Consider the following 16,714-nt stretch of genomic DNA (forward strand, 5'->3'; position numbering starts at 1 on the left):
TCTCCCATTCAGAGAGATACATCAGCTGACAAATCTCTTTTCCCTCCTTTGTGAAATTAGGCCAACACTGCACTTCTACCCTACCGGTAAGTTAAGTTAGACAAACAAGACATTGACTTAGTCGCACAGGCGGAGCTTGTAGAGTTGAGATTTTAATGTGGTGATAACTGCAGCTGGAGTTGAAGATCTTGTAATCCAGACTTGAAAAGACAAATTTATTCTTGATATGGGGAATTACTGGCTCGGCTCAAAATCATTGCCCTTGAAAAGGTGAGCACAGTAAGAAGTCTTACAACACCAGGTTAAAGTCCACAGGTTTGTTTCAAACACGAGCTTTCGGAGCACGGCTCCTTCTTCAGGTGAATGAAGAAGGAGCCGTGCTCCGAAAGCTCGTGTTTGAAACAAACCTGTTGGACTTTAACCTGGTGTTGTAAGACTTCTTACTGTGCTCACCCCAGTCCAACGCCGGCATCTCCACATCTTGAAAAGGTGGTGTAAGCTGCCTTCTTGAACCGCTGCAGTCCATTTGATGTAGGTACACCGACAGTGCTGTTAGGGAGAGAGTTCCAGGATTTTAACCAGTGACAGTGAAGGAACAGCGATATATTTCCAAGTCAGGATAGTGAGTGACTTGGAGGGGAACCTCTAGGTGGTGGGGTTCCTGGGTATCTGCTGCTCTTGTCCTAGATGGCAGAGGTCGGTGGGTGTGGAAAGAGCTGCCTAAGAAGCTTTGGTTAGTGCAGTGCATCTTGTCGGTGGTACCCATGGCTGCCACTGTGTGTCAGTGGTGGAGGGATGTGAACATTTAATTGATGAATGGGATGCCAATCAAGCGGGCTGCTTTGTCCTGGATGGTGTTGAGCTTCATTAGCTGCACTCATCCGGGCAAGTGGAGAATGTTGCATCACACAGTCAATCCCTTCTGGAATTGATTACTGTATTCTAGTGAAGATTTTGAACCAGATTTAAGGTCTTGTGGGAACCAGACAGGCTTCAAGCATTATGGTTTCAATTGAGGTCTACTGAGTGTATAATGAATGGAATTCTGGAGGAACAAACACAGACTACTTTCACACAATTTGGGAATGGTTAGGTCAGGAGTTCAGTCATTAATGCTACCTGTTGGAATTGGAGGGACTGTGAAAAATGCAGAGGAATCTGTGGAACAGGAGCAGGCCATTCAGGTCATCAGGCCTATTCCAGCATTGAATTATATCAGAGCTGATCTGTACCTCAACTCCAGTTAACCGCGTTTGTTCAATATCATTAACTTACAAAACGTCATCAATCACAGTCTTGAGTCAATTTACACCCTCGGCAATTACAGCATTTTTCAGCAGAGGAGGTCCCAGGTAACGCGATTTACATGAAAAATGGATTCCAGGACCCTGGAGTGAACTAAATCCAACTCCAAACGCTTCATCCTGCCTGGCAGAGGTGAAACTTTCCCATGCTTTCCTGTCACATGAACTCTAGGGCTGAGATTATTTATTTATTTTTTATAAATTTAGAATACCCAATTCATTTTTTCCAATTAAGGGGCAATTTAGCGTGGCCAATTCACCTACTCTGCACATCTTTGGGTTGTGGGGGTGAAACCCACGCAGACACGGGTAGAATGTGCAAACTCCACACGGACAGTGACCCAGAGCCGGGATCGAACCTGGGACCTCAGCGCCGTGAGGCCGCAGGGCTAACCCACTGTGCCACCGTGCTGCCCTTAGAGCTGAGATTATAAAACAGCAACATGCTTAAACCAGTGTGTTGATGCATGTACAGCTGCACAAAGTGATCATTCATTAAGTCACATTGGGACAGGAGAATGATATTCATCCTTTCAACCTTGCAATAAAAAAAAATTCTTATTCATTCACGGGACGTGGCCATCGCTGGCCAGGCCAGTATTTATTGCCCAACCTATTTGCCATTGAGAAGGTGGAGGTGGGCCGCCTTCTTGAACTGCTGCAGTCCCTGTGATGATGGGTCCACTTGTTTGAAAGAGAGTTCCAGGATTGTGACCCACTGATAGTTATACAATTAGGACACAGTCAGCCTTTACCTGCGCTCGAATTGCTCATCTTTGCTCCTGGTCTCCCGATTCCATAACCCCAACTAAAATCTACCCATTTCAGTTTGAGAATTCAGGCTGGGTCTAAAGGTTGCAGAATTCACTTGTCTTTGTCTCTTCCAACCAGGCCCCTGGTTCACAGTCCCAATGACATAATGAAGCAGTGAGGAAATGAGTCAGCTGCTACCCAGCGCCTGCCTGAAACTCAAATTTTCCAACAAAACAATCATAACGCAGTCTCCTGGAGTCAGCCCATGATGTGTGGAATATCAGGAAATAATTAGACTTTATCACCCTGAGCCGAATCTCGCTGGGCACAGTTTGCTTATGGTAGTCATCCAAGTAATGTTAAGAATGCTTTAAAAATAATTGTAGTTGCCTCCAGAAATGTTTATGAAATGCATTAAGTGAAAGAAAGTAGCAGGGGATAGTTTTACAAGCAGCATAATCACTCAGGCCTCTGATAATGTAATGGACAAGCTGTTTTCTTCCTAGAGTCTAGGTTGTGTGCATGGTAAACCACGGACTGGGAGAATTAGGAGGGTGGAAAATAAACATGCCTTGGACCATGCATCATTATTTGGCGGGGGGCGGGGACCGGGGTGGGGGGTTATAATTGTGAGCATGCATTCACACTACAGCTGTAGCACCTGGTGTGAAGTGGTTTGGCTCTGAACCAACATTGCTGGGAATAGTGTGACTGCAGCTTGGATCGGCACTCACAGTTTATCAGATATTGGGAGAGGGAATCCTGCTGTGCTTCACCATGACACTTTGGAGCTTAACATCAAATTTGCCCTACTCAGCTTTTGTTCTTCATGAGGAGCTGGAACCCCTTGGGGCCAACGCTAAACTTGTGGTGTGGATGTGGGAGTAAAGATCCAGCACAAAGTTCCAATAACAGGATCAAGGTGGTAGTATATTGAAAATCTGATGTTCGTTGTAACGCATCAACAACCTTGTTGCTTTGCTGTGCACTGAACTTCAGTTCTGCTCAATTCTGATCATTTAATACGAACAGGAACATTGAAACAGGAATAGGCCACTCAGCCCCTCAAACCTGAGCTGCTGTTCAATAAGATCACATGTGATCTATACGTCATCTCTGTTTACCTCCCTTCACTCCATAATCCCCAGATGCCATTAGCTAACAAAATCTATTCAGCTCACTGTTGAAAGCTCCAAAAGTTCCAATTGATTCCAGCATCCATTGCTTTTCGGGGGAAAGATTTTCGATTTGTGTTCCCCTTTATGTGCTCGCTGACATTACCCTGCTACAGCCTAGCTCTAATTTTAAGTTTATAATCAGAATTTTCGATTCCCATGCCAGAGGAAATAGTTTCTCTGCATCAATTCTACTAAATCCTTTTCACATTTCAAACACCTTGATTATGTCACCTCTGAATCTTTGCTCCACATCAGTGGAACACAGGACAATGTTACGGTTTTGCGGGAACCTCATGTAAATGAACACAACGCAGTCCAGTTACTGCAATGAACCATTTGGTTCACTGAAATCTTTCCCCCAGTTTGGGCCAATGTGGGACTTCAGACCCACACCAAAGTGGGTTGGTTCTGAACTGCCCTCTGAAGTGGCTGAGTGAGCAAGAAATCCTGTCATACAGGGGGAACTAGGGATGGTGAGCAATGCTGGCCTCGCCATCAAATCCCACCTCCAAAAAAATATTTTTTAAAGAAGGAAGGAAGAAATGTTATGTCTGTAAATTTGTCTTTGGTGGTCGGAGAGGTGCTGGAAAGCACTGTATCGGGTCTGATGTCACCTGAATTGTTCAGCGATCAATAGTGGCACTCAAAATGGTTTTAGAAAACACAGCCTTGTCTCATTGATCTGACAGAGTCCTTTTCAGGAAAAGTCCAGGGCTGTGGATGAAAAATGCAATCCACTCTTAATTCAAATGACTTGATGATTTTGAATTGTTTAAGCACTAAGTTCTGACTTTGCTGCATTTGCATCACTGATTTCATAGAATTTACAGTGCAGAAGGAGGCCATTCGGCCCATCGAGTCTGCACCGGCTCCTGGAAAGAGCACCCTACCCAAGGTTAACACCTCCACCCTATCCCCATAACCCAGTAACCTCACCCAACACTCAGGGCAATTTTGGACACTAAGGGCAATTTATCAAGTCCAATCCACCTAACCTGCACATCTTTGGACTGTGGGAGGAAACCGGAGCACCCAGAGGAAATCCACGCACACACGGGGAGAACGTGCAGATTCCGCACAGACAATGACCCAAGCCGGAATCGAACCTGGGACCCTGGAGCTGTGAAGCGATTGTGCTATCCACAATGCTACCGTGCTGCCCTTTGAAACCATACTGCTAATTGAATCCAATTCACAGAATCACAGAGTTCTTACGGCACAGGAAGCCATTCGGTCCATCATGCCTGTGCAAGCTCCCCCAACAAACAATTCAACTTGTGTCATTTTCACGCCTCCCCCGTAACCCTGCACAGTCTTCTTTTTTTTTAAATTTAGAGTACCCAATTATTTTTTTCAATTTTAGCATGGCCAATCCACCTACCCTGCACATCTTTGGGTTGTGGGGGTGAAACCCACGCAGACACGGGGAGAACGTGCAAACTCCACATGAACAATGACCCAGGGCCGGGATTCGAACCCGGGTCCTCAGTGCCGTATGCAGCAATGCTAACCACTGCGCCACCGTGCTGTCCACCGCATTCTTCTTTTTTATATAACAGTCCACTTCTCTTTTGAAAGATTCCACCACACTCTCAGCAGTGCATTCCAGACCTTAACCACTCGCTTTGTGAAAAATATTTTCCTTGTGTTGTTTTGGGAATCCTGCGGTGAACAACTGACCTCCTGACTCCCCAAAGCCTGTCCACAATTTACAAGGCACAAGCCAGGAATGTGATGGAATACTCTCCATTTGCCTGGACGAATGCAACTCCACCAATATTCAAAAAGCGTGACACCATCCAGGATAAAGAAGCCCACATGATTAGGGCTGTCCACTTGTTACCACACCCTGGGTAAGTGCGCGGTCAATTCCAGCCCCACATGATTTGGAGGCACAATACAAGTGGATTAATCAATAAATGTGCCCTTTTTACATAACTGGAAAAGCTTCCCACCATTTGGTGTTTGCAGATCACACACTGTGGACAGAGGATGATAGTGCAATGGTCACTGTAGGGTACATCAGTGTTCTTCAAACTTTTTATCCGCGACTTACGCCAGCCGACTTGCACGACCCGCCATTAAAATACAAAATGAGTATAATAAATGAAAAAAATGAATAAAACCCCCCCCGAACTTGTAAAAAGAAATGACTTAAATAAATGAAATAAATAATAATTAAATGAATAAAATAATGAATAAAAACCGCTACAGAACTTGTAAAACAAAACGCTGCAACCGTTTAAAATAATAGTGGCCGCACTGCGCATGCGTGCCCGATGATCGGCGCACATGCGCAATGCGGCCGAATTTTTTAAACATGTTTGCGGAATGCGCATGCGTGCCGATCATTGTGCGCGTATGTGCAATGCGGACTAATTTTTTTTTTAACATGTTCGCGGCCGCGCGCATTATGAAAAGCCGCCCGCTGCGCGGGGATTTGCATGATCGGGACCGCTGTGGACAATGGCTCCACGACCCTCCCGACACCCGCCCGCGACTCACCCGCGGGTCGCGCCCCCGACTTTGAAGAACACTGGGGTACATCACCATCTCCTAACTTGTCACTGTTTGTTTGTCATCTTTAAAACACAACACTTAATTTTTCAGCAAGTGTATATACTGACTGCACTACTCCTGGCCAAAAAGGAGGCGATTGGGTAGATCACTGTCAAGCAGGTCTGGAGACTTCATTGCTGCAAGTGACTGGGATTGACTTTATGGCGGTGTCATGTAAGAGTACCTTTAAGAAATGGGTGTTTATAAATGAGTGTGTATACAAATACCTGTGGTGAGAGTACCTTTAAGAAATGGGTGTTTATTGCTGCAGTGATGTCAGAGAGTGGATGGAGCTGGGCTGTCTGTCAGCTTTTTACTTTCGCTTTAGGCTTTTTGCTGCAGGGTGGGTTTGGTTTCATTTTAGTTTTGGAGAAGCTGCAATCACAGCAGGCTGTGTCCATCTGCTGATTTCAACATGGTAACTGTTCTCAGTAGTGAAGTTAAGCCTGATGTCTTTCTGTAAAAAGGTGTTTTTAAGTCTTATGGATGTTAAAAGGAAAGTAAGAATTACTTAGTGTTGTATTCTTTGGGGGTTGTATTGCATTGATGGTTGCCAAGATGTTCACTGCATGTTTTAAAAAGGTTAACTTGAGTTATTGGAATAAACATTGTTTTGCTTTTAAAATACTTTTCCATTTCTGCTGTACCACACCTGTGGAGTGGGCCCGTGTGCTCCCCATACCACAATCTATTAAACGTTGTGGGTCAGGTGAACTCCATGATACACTTTGGGGTTCTCTAAATCCTGGCCCATAACAGTGGCACAGTAGCACCGTGGGTAGCACTGTTTCTTTACAGCGCCATGGTCCCAGTTTCGATTCCCGGCTTGGGTCACTGTCTGCGGAGTCTGTACGTTCTCCCAGTTTCTACGTGGGTTTCCTCGGGTGCAATGGTTTCCTCCCACAAGTCCCAAAAGACGTGCTGTCAGGGGAATTGGACATTCTGAATTCTCCCTCTGTGTACCCGACAGACGCCAGCATGTGGCGACTAGGGGCTTTTCACAATAACTTCATTGCAGTGTTAATGCAAGCCTACTTGTGACACTAATAAAGATTATGATTATTCTAATTATCACTTCCAGCACAGCCTCTGAAAGATTTCTGGAAATTGTACAGCCACATATCCCACTAACTACAGATATTCCACCCCTCAGGACTGGTAGTGCTTTTCAAAAAAAAAAGTAGCCCAGCATTTATTACTCATTCCTCACTGTCCGAGAGAAGGTGGTGGTACGCCCCCTTCTTGAACCGTGTCCATACTGCTACACTCACATTGCTACATTTCTGTATCGGATTGATACAACACTGAGTGACCATTTCAGAGGGGGGTAGTTAAGAGTCAACCACATTGCTGTGGATCTGGAGTCACAGGTTCGATCCCAGCTCTGGGTCACTGTCCGAGGGAGTTTACACATTCTCCCCGTGTTTACGTGGGTTTCGCCCCCACAACTCAAAGATGTGCAGGGTAGGTGGATTGGCCACACTAAATTGCCCCTAATTGGAAAAAAATAATTGGGTACTCTAAATTTTAAAAAAGTTGTGAAGATAACTGTAGGACCCTTACAGTCAGAATCAGGAAAACCTATAATGGGGAACAAAGAAATAGCTGACCAACTAAACACATACTTTGGAGGACACAAATAAGGTACCAGAAATGTTGGTAAATGCTGGATTTAGTGAGAGGGAGGAACTGAAGGAAACCAGGATTAGTAGGGGAAATGGGGAAAACTGATGGGTTGATGGCTGATAAATCGACAGGGGACTGATAATCTGAATCCCAGAGTACTGAAGGAAGTGGCCCTAGAACTAGGGATGTATTGGCCATCTTCCAAGATTCTATAGACTCTGGAACAGAGGGTGTAACATAGAATCCCTACAGCGTAGAAGGAGGCGATCGGCCCATCGAGTTTACACCAACCCTCCGAAGGAGCACTCAGGCCACGCTCTCAACCCATATCCCCATAACCCCACCTAACCTTTTTGTTTGGACAGTAAGGGGCAATTTATCATGGCCAATTCACCTAAACTGCACATCTTTGGAATTTGGGAGGAAACCGGGGCACCCGGAGAAACCCACGCACACACGGGGAGAACTCCACACAGACAGTCACCCAAGGCTGGAATTGAACCTGGGTCCCTGGCGCTGTGATGCAGCAGTGCCAACCACCGTGCCGCTCATGTAAACCCATTAATTAAAGGGAGGTAGAGAGAAAACAGAGAATTATAGACTAGTAAGCCTGCCGTCGGTAGTGGGCAAAATGTTAGTGTCTATTATAGTGCAATGCACTTGGTAACAGTGGCAGGATAGACAGAGTCAGCATGGATTTATGAGGGGAAATCATGCTTGGCAAAGCTACTGGAATTATTCAAGGATATAACTAGAAGAGTTGACAGTGGATGTGGTTTATATAGACTTTCAGAAAGCTTTCAACAAAGTCCTGCATAAGAGATTAATGCGTAAAACTAAAGCGCATGGGATTAGGGGTAGTGTATTGAGATGGATAGAAAACTGGTTGGCAGACAGGAAGAAAGAGTAGGAATAAACGGGTCTTTTTCTAAATGCCTGACAGTGACTAGTGGGGTACCACAATGGATCGGTGCTGGGATCCCAGCTATTCAGAATATATATTAATGATTTAGATGAGGGAACAAAATGTAATATCTTCAAATTTGCAGATGACAGAAAACTGGGTCAGAGGGGGAGCTGTGAGGAGGATGCAGAGATGCTTCGGTGTGATTTGGACAAGTTAAGTTAATGGGTAAATGTTGGCAGATGCAGTATAATGTGGATAAATGTGAGGTAGCAAAAATGGGTGGACAATTATCTGAATGGCTATAAATTGAGAGTGGGAAAATTCAACGAAACCTGGGTGTCCTCATACACCAGTCACTGAAGGTAAGCATGCAGGTACAGCAGGCTGTAAAGAAGGCAAATAGTATGTTTTTAAAAAAAATTTAGATTACCCAATTATTTTTTCCAATTAAGGGGCAATTTAGCGTGGCCAATCCACCTACTCTGCACATTTTTGGGTTGCGGGGGCGAAACCCACGCAGACACGGGGAGAATGTAGAAACTCCACACAGACAGTGACCCAGAGCCGGGATCGAACCTGGGACCTCAGCGCCGTGAGGCGGTTGTGCTAACCACTAGGCCACCGTGCTGCCCTGGCAAATAGTATGTTGACCTTCATTGCCAGAGGATTCGAGTACAGGAGCAGGGATGTCTTGCTGCAATTATACAGGGTCCTGGTGAGGCCACACCTGGAGTATTGTGTGCAGTTTTGGTCTCCTTCTCTGAGGATGGATGTTCTGGCTATGGAGGAAGTGTAGCGAAGGTTTACCAGACTGATTTCTGGAAAGGCAGGACTGATGTATGGGGAGAGATTGAGTCGGTTAGGATTATATTTGTTGGAGTTCAGAGGAATGTGGTGGGGGGGGTGGGGGGGGGGGGGGGGGGGAGCGGAGGCGGGGGGGGGGGGGGTGGGGGGGGGTGGGGGGTGGAATCGCATAGAAACCTGGAAGTTCTGACAGCGTAGATGCAGGAAGGACGTTCCCGATGGTGGGGGTGCCCAGGACTAGTGGTCACACTCTGAGGATGTGAGGTAGATCATTTAAGATTGAGATGAGGAGAAATCTCAACACACAGAGAGTGGTTGGCCTGGTGAATTCGCTACCACAGAGAGCAGTTGAGGCCAAAAGGTTTTCAAGGAGTTTGATTAGATCATGGGACTAAAGGGATGAAAGATATGGGGGTAAGTAGGAATAGGTTACTGAGTTGATGATCAGCCATGATCATAATGAATGGTGAGCAGGCTAGATGGGCTGAATGGCCTCCTCCTGCTCCGGTTTTCTGTTCCTATGTTTGTAACTCCCTCCCTGTCAGCATTGTGGATGCTCGGACAACACATGCACTGCGGCAGTTCAAGAAGGCAGCTCATCACCACCTTCTCAAGGGCAATTAGAAATGGGCAAAGAATACTGATCTAGCTTGACACACACATCCTGCGAATATATTTTAAGAAAGAAAACTGTCAGGAAATACTTACCTTCTCTGCACATAGCCAGTGGCACACCACTTTCTCAGTATTTTCAGATTCATTCAGTGCTCTTGAGGAAAAAAGCAAAAAAAAAAAAGAAAACTTTTTCAAGTCAATTGCACTTGCACATCAGCTGTGGCTAACTTGATAATACCTCAGAGTCACATGTCCCTAAACCAGGACCAGAGCACAAATCCAAAGGGTGACACTATAGTGCGGTGCTGAGGGAATGCTGCGCTGCAGTGCGGTGCTGAGGGAATGCTGTGCTGCAGTGCGGGGCTGAGGGAATGCTGCATTGCAGGGCTAAGGGAATGCTGCATTGCAGGGCTGAGGGAATGCTGCATTGCAGGGCTGAGGGAATGCTGCGCTGCAGTGCGGAGGTGAGGGAATGCTGCATTGCAGGGCTGAGGGAATGCTGCACTGCAGTGCGGGGCTGAGGGGATGCTGCACTGCAGTGCGGGGCTGAGGGAATGCTGCACTGCAGGGCTGAGGGAATGCTGCGCTGCAGTGCGGTGCTGAGGGAATGCTGCGCTGCAGTGCGGTGCTGAGGGAATGCTGCGCTGCAGTGCGGTGCTGAGGGAATGCTGCGCTGCAGTGCGGTGCTGAGGGAATGCTGCACTGCAGTGCGGGGCTGAGGGAATGCTGCACTGCAGTGCGGGCTGAGGGAATGCTGCGCTGCAGTGCGGGGCTGAGGAATGCTGCACTGCAGTGCGGGGCTGAGGGAATGCTGCACTGCAGTGCGGGGCTGAGGGAATGCTGCACTGCAGTGCGGGGCTGAGGGAATGCTGCGCTGCAGTGCGGGCTGAGGGAATGCTGCACTGCAGTGCGGGGCTGAGGGAATGCTGCACTGCAGTGCGGGGCTGAGAGGATGCTGCGCTGCAGTGCGGTGCTTAGGGAATGCTGCGCTGCAGTGCGGGGCTGAGGGAATGCTGCACTGCAGGGCTGAGGGAATGCTGCACTGCAGTGCAGGGCTGAGGAATGCTGCACTGCAGTGCGGGGCTGAGGGGATGCTGCACTGCAGTGCGGTGCTGAGGGAATGCTGCGCTGCAGTGCGGTGCTGAGGGAATGCTGCACTGCAGTGCGGGGCTGAGGGAATGCTGCACCTGCAGTGCGGTGCTGAGGGAATGCTGCACTGCAGTGCGGAGCTGAGGGAATGCTGCACTGCAGTGCGGAGCTGAGGGAGTGCTGCACTGCAGTGCGGGGCTGAGGGAATGCCTGCACTGCAGTGCGGGGCTGAGGGAATGCTGTGCTGCAGTGCGGTGCTGAGGGAAATGCTGCACTGCAGTGCGGGGCTGAGGGAATGCTGCGTGCAGTGCGGTGCTGAGGGAATGCTGCACTGCGGGCTGAGGGAATGCTTGCGCTGCAGTGTGGGGCTGAGGGAATGCTTGCACTGCAGTGCGAGGCTGAGGGAATGCTGCACTGCAGTGCGGGGCTGAGGGAATGCTGCACTGCAGGGCTGAGGGAATGCTGTGCTGCAGGGCTGAGGAATGCTGCACTGCAGGTGCGGAGATGAGGGAATGCATGCGCTGCAGTGCGGAGAGTGAGGGAATGCTGCGCTGCAGTGCGGAGGTGAGGGGATGCTGCACTGCAGTGTGGGGCTGAGGAATGCTGCGCTGCAGTGCGGGGCTGAGGGAATGCTGCGCTGCAGTGCGGTGCTGAGGGAATGCTGCACTGCAGGGCTGAGGGAATGCTGCACTGCAGTGCGGTGCTGAGGGAATGCTGCACTGCAGGGCTGAGGGAATGCTGCGCTGCAGTGAGGGGCTGAGGGAATGCTGCACTGCAGTGTGGGGCTGAGGGAATGCTGCACTGCAGTGTGGTGCTGAGGGAATGCTGCACTGCAGTGCGGGTGAGTAATGGGCACTGCAGGGAGATGAGGGAATGCTGCACTGCAGTGCGGTGCTGAGGGAATGCTGCACTGCAGTGCGATTTGAGGGAATGCTACACTGCAGTGCGGTGCTGAGGGAATGCTGCAGTGCGGTGCTGAGGGAATGCTGCGCTGTTGTGCGGAGCTGAGGGAATGCTGCGCTGCTGTGCGGAGCTGCGGGAATGCTGCGCTGCAGTGCGGTGCTGAGGGAATGCTGCACTGCAGTGCGGTGCTGAGGGAATGCTGCGCTGCAGTGCGGTGCTGAGGGAATGCTGCACTGCAGTGCGGGGCTGAGAGGATGCTGCGCTGCAGTGCGGTGCTTAGGGAATGCTGCGCTGCATGCGGGGCTGAGGGAATGCTGCACTGCAGGGCTGAGGGAATGCTGCACTGCAGTGCAGGGCTGAGGGAATGCTGCACTGCAGTGCGGGGCTGAGGGGATGCTGCACTGCAGTGCGGTGCTGAGGGAATGCTGCGCTGCAGTGCGGGGCTGAGGGAATGCTGCACTGCAGTGCGGGGCTGAGGGGATGCTGCACTGCAGTGCGGTGCTGAGGGAATGCTGCACTGCAGTGCGGTGCTGAGGGAATGCTGCACTGCAGTGCGGTGCTGAGGGAATGCTGCACTGCAGTGTGGAGCTGAGGGAATGCTGCGCTGCAGTGCGGTGCTGAGGGAATGCTGCACTGCAGTGTGGTGCTGAGGGAATGCTGCGCTGCAGGGCTGAGGGAATGCTGCGCTGCAGTGCGGTGCTGAGGGAATGCTGCACTGCAGTGCGGTGCTGAGGGAATGCTGCGCTGCAGGGCTGAGGGAATGCTGCGCTGCACTGCAGGGCTGAGGGAATGCTGCACTGCAGTGTGGTGCTGAGGGAATGCTGCACTGCAGTGCGGAGAGGGGATGCTGCACTGCAGTGCGGTGCTGAGGGAATGCTGCGCTGCAGTGCGGAGGTGAGGGGATGCTGCACTGCAGTGGTGCTGAGGAATGCTGCACTGCAGTGTGGAGCTGAGGGAATGCTGCGCTGCAGGGCTGAGGGAATGCTGCGCTGCAGTGCGGTGCTGAGGGAATGCTGCACTGCAGGCGGGGCTGAGGGAATGCTGTGCTGCAGTGCGGTGCTGAGGGAATGCTGTGCTGCAGTGCAGTGCTGAGGGAATGCTGCGCTGCAGTGCGGGGCTGAGGGAATACTGTGCTGCATGCGGTGCTGAGGGAATGCTGCACTGCAGGGCTGAGGGAATGCTGCCTGCAGCGTGCGCTGCAGTGCGGGGCTGAGGGAATGGTGCGCTGCAGTGCGGAGATGAGGGAGTGCTGCACTGCAGTGCGGAGCTGAGGGAATGCTGCACTGTTGTGCGGGCTGAGGGAATGGTGCGCTGCAGTGCGGAGATGAGGGAGTGCTGCACTGCAGTGCGGAGATGAGAGAATGCTGCACTGCAGTGCGGAGATGAGGGAGTGCTGCACTGTAGTGCAGGGCTGAGGGGATGCTGCACTGCAGTGCGGAGCTGAGGGAATGCTGCACTGCAGTGCGGAGATGAGGGAGTGCTGCACTGTAGTGCAGGGCTGAGGGGATGCTGCACTGGCTTCTTTGCTGACAACTATTGTTTTCCAAAGAAAAATTAAGGACTGGAACAATGTTCCACAGACGTTAATCTTCATATCCCCAGGATTCATTTCATGAAAATCTGTTGAACTTTTAAAATGGATGTGCATCATCTGTTCATATTGTGCACTTCCGGAGAGAATTACGCAGTGCAGGGAAACCTTACCAAGTACCAAGTGAATATTCACTGAACTGCTTCCAATACAATTTCATATAACCGAGCTGATTTCGACATCATCTTCAAACCCACGGCCACTACAAGAACAGCAGGAACCTGGGAACCCCACCAACTGGAGGTTCCCCTCCAAGTCACTCACCACCTGGACTTGGAAATATTCACCGTTCCTTCACTGCGGCTGGGGCAAAATCCTGATAAACCCTCCCTAACGCACTGTGGGTGTACCTACACCTCCAGGACTGCAGCAGTTCAAGAAGGCAGCTCACCACCAGCTTCTCAAGGGGCAATTAGGGATGGCAATAAATGCTGGCCTAGCCAGCCACGCCCTCCCATTAAAGGATAAAAGAAAATGTGCAGGGTAGTTCTTCCTGGTGTCCTGGGCAATATTATCAGTTCACCTGAACGGGCATTGGGATCATTGTGGCATTGCTGTTTGTGGCATCTTGCTGTGCTCAAATGCGTTTCCTACCTTAGTCACTAAACTTGGAAGGTTATTTATTGGCTGTGACGCCGCTTTGAGACAACCAGTGGGCTATAAAAATCAATTCCTCCTTTTACTGAGCAGCAGGCATTAATATTGCCATTCGGTGAAGATTTTGATGGCACCCCCATCACCTATTCGCCATTTCCTCCAGAATTATCATGGAATTGCTCCTTGAGGGATAGCAATCCGGTTTGCATTAGGCTGAAGTTGCGCTCTGGACTAGTTTCCGTGTTGGCGGGTTTGGAAGGGCACAGAGCGGAATTTCGGAGAGATGTTGAGCGGGTCACCGCGGGTCAGGGACTTCTGGGCAATGTGACATTTAAAACTGGGAAAAGGGAAAGCAGCGGCGGCAGATGAGGCTGCAGAGTAAGAGAAAAGTTCATGAAAACTGCCACCAGGTCTATGTGTCCAATGATGGAACTTACTTTCTTTAAAAGGAAAACACTTAATAGCAAACCTTTTGGCGTTTATTTGATTGAGTTTCAATGGGGTGGGGGGTGCAAATCAACCCATTTCATTGTTGGTGCAAAGCACACTGACCAATGTCGGTGTCAGTGCGTTTTTTAAGGGGGGAATTATTTAGAAATGATGCAAGCGACTCAAACGGTGAAGACATCAGCCCCGTGTGGAGCAGGACATGTGGACTGGAGTTGGGGCACATTTAGAAAGTTCCTGACTAAACAATCGCAAACTGTTTGATCTTCACCAAAGAAGCTTCAGTTTCTGCGTTTAATTAAATCCAGTGGACAACACTTCCTGGGCAGCAAACCCTCATTACAACCCCATCCATTTAATTTCTCACAGGTGTCCTTCAAACTATTGGCGAAAGTAAATAACAAAGCGATGCAAAAACCAGAAGCGAATAATTTAGATCATTACAATCAGATTCTTGCTTTCTTCCAGAAATTCCTGTTTTTTTTCATAATGGAATAATAATTTCTCCAGCGTTTAATTTTAAGTTGTGTATTTTGGCAATTGTATTTTTCCTCTTCTTTCTCAACTAATTGAAAGCTGAGGAATGAAAGCACGGAAACCTGTCAAACTCCAATCACACAAACAGCATTAACTCAACACAGGCAAACTCATTGTTGGTGCAAAATAAAGGAAATGAAAATTGCTTATTGTCACAAGTAAACTTCAATGAAGTTACTGTGAAAAGTCCTTAGTCGCCACATTCCGGCGTCTGTTCGGGGAGGCTGGTACGGGAATGAACGGTGCTGCTGGCCTGCCTTGGTCTGCTTTAAAAGCCAGTTCTTTAGCCCTGTGCTAAACCAGCCCTGCCGCAACCTGCGGGTTGCCTTTTGAATGGGTGGTTAAAATTAATTTCATTTCATTTTCCTTCCATTTTAAATTGTGCCGAGGATATCAGCAAACAATGTCACACAAGTGGAAATGGGGGGCGATGGAATATTTTAGGTGTACAGGAGACACACAGTGTCCGTTATTGAAAATCTGACTCCCAATGAAAAACACCAACTCTGAAGATTGAAGACCCACTCTCACTGTCCCCTTCATTCTAAATAATTTCAGGTGACTGATAAGTCTGAAAATTGTCACTAATGACTGAATATTTACGGGCAAAGAACCCGTGTTTAACATACTGTGATTTGTAGCAAATTCGTTCTCAATAACTGGGATTGGACATTATCCAAATTATAATCATGGGGATCTTGTTTTTTCCTCTGTTGTCTACTCTCAGGTTTTCGGTCTTGCTGATTTCATTTTAGATTTATGTATTTATATCGTTCTTGGGTTGTGTGTCTTGCCAGAAAATAAACTCCAGGAATGAACAATTTACAATAAGGCAAAGCGCTTCAACAAACTCCTAACCTGTGAAGCTGCAGAGTCCATATTCCCTTATGAGCAGCCCACCGCTATCAGCTGCCAATTTACATCAGCAACTGGTTTTTAAAAACTTTGCAGCGATTTTCTTTGGCAATACCAAACTAAACACGACTTCATAAACTCCATCCAGCACAGTTCTTCAGAAGAACGCAGAGAAACTCATTCGAATGAAACATGAATGATAAGCAAATGCATCGCAAAGGAAAGCTTGAGCGTTTGAAGTGGGAGTTATGTTGCAGACCCCTGTTTTGTTCAGTGAGCCGTTCGACCTCATTCTGAGATGGAAATCCAACAAACACATCTGTAATAAAAAGCCGAATCCGTTGCAAAAGGATTTTGTTGCTGTTATTTTTCTATTAAGAGAACGCTATGCTAAGCCTTTATCATCATTTTCATGTTGCCATGGCAACAGTATCCCTGCAGGATTGTGACCTACGATGACTACAGTACAAAGCTAAATATCCCTTTGAAGACAGAAAAATAGGTTCATATTTATGCAAGAAAAAAAAATCAACATATGATTCAGCCGTTTAAGAATATGGCCAAGATTTTTCGTGATGTGAGCACTGAAACCTTGACACTGGGAAAATTTGCCCCTCCTCTTTATCCCTTACTTGGACGGTCCATGATTAAATATTTGTATTTATTAAGCCAACATTTTGATTTTAAATCCGAGTGGATTGGGTAAGAAACTCCCCCGAGTTAGTTTCTATATTGAGGGGACTGTCTATTTACTTTCAGTGCTGTTGTCGACTGGTAACTTTCTCAAGCTTACACAGGAGTGAGGGAGCAAATTTTTTTTAGCTGCTTAAAGTCGGTTGTTAGGACAAAATTCCCCAGTGCCTGCCTACTTGGGAAGTTCGAGTGACCGACATGCGACGGGAGCCTTTTCTTTCTTTTTTGAAAAAAAAATTTACTTGGAAGAAACGCG

General features: G+C 48.3%; 1 long non-coding RNA gene across 1 annotated transcript; it reads right to left on the reverse strand.

The window, feature by feature from the left end:
* Positions 1–515: 515 nt before the first annotated feature.
* LOC119952357 lies at positions 516–16,154 on the reverse strand. The gene is made up of 3 exons (XR_005457841.1): positions 15,769–16,154; positions 9,840–9,900; positions 516–549 (listed from the first exon to the last, which is right to left on the reverse strand). It is a non-coding gene; the product is annotated as an uncharacterized LOC119952357 (long non-coding RNA).
* Between the last annotated feature and the right edge of the window lie 560 nt (positions 16,155–16,714).

This window comes from Scyliorhinus canicula, chromosome 17, assembly GCF_902713615.1.
Source record: "Scyliorhinus canicula chromosome 17, sScyCan1.1, whole genome shotgun sequence".
Taxonomy (NCBI): domain Eukaryota; kingdom Metazoa; phylum Chordata; class Chondrichthyes; order Carcharhiniformes; family Scyliorhinidae; genus Scyliorhinus; species Scyliorhinus canicula.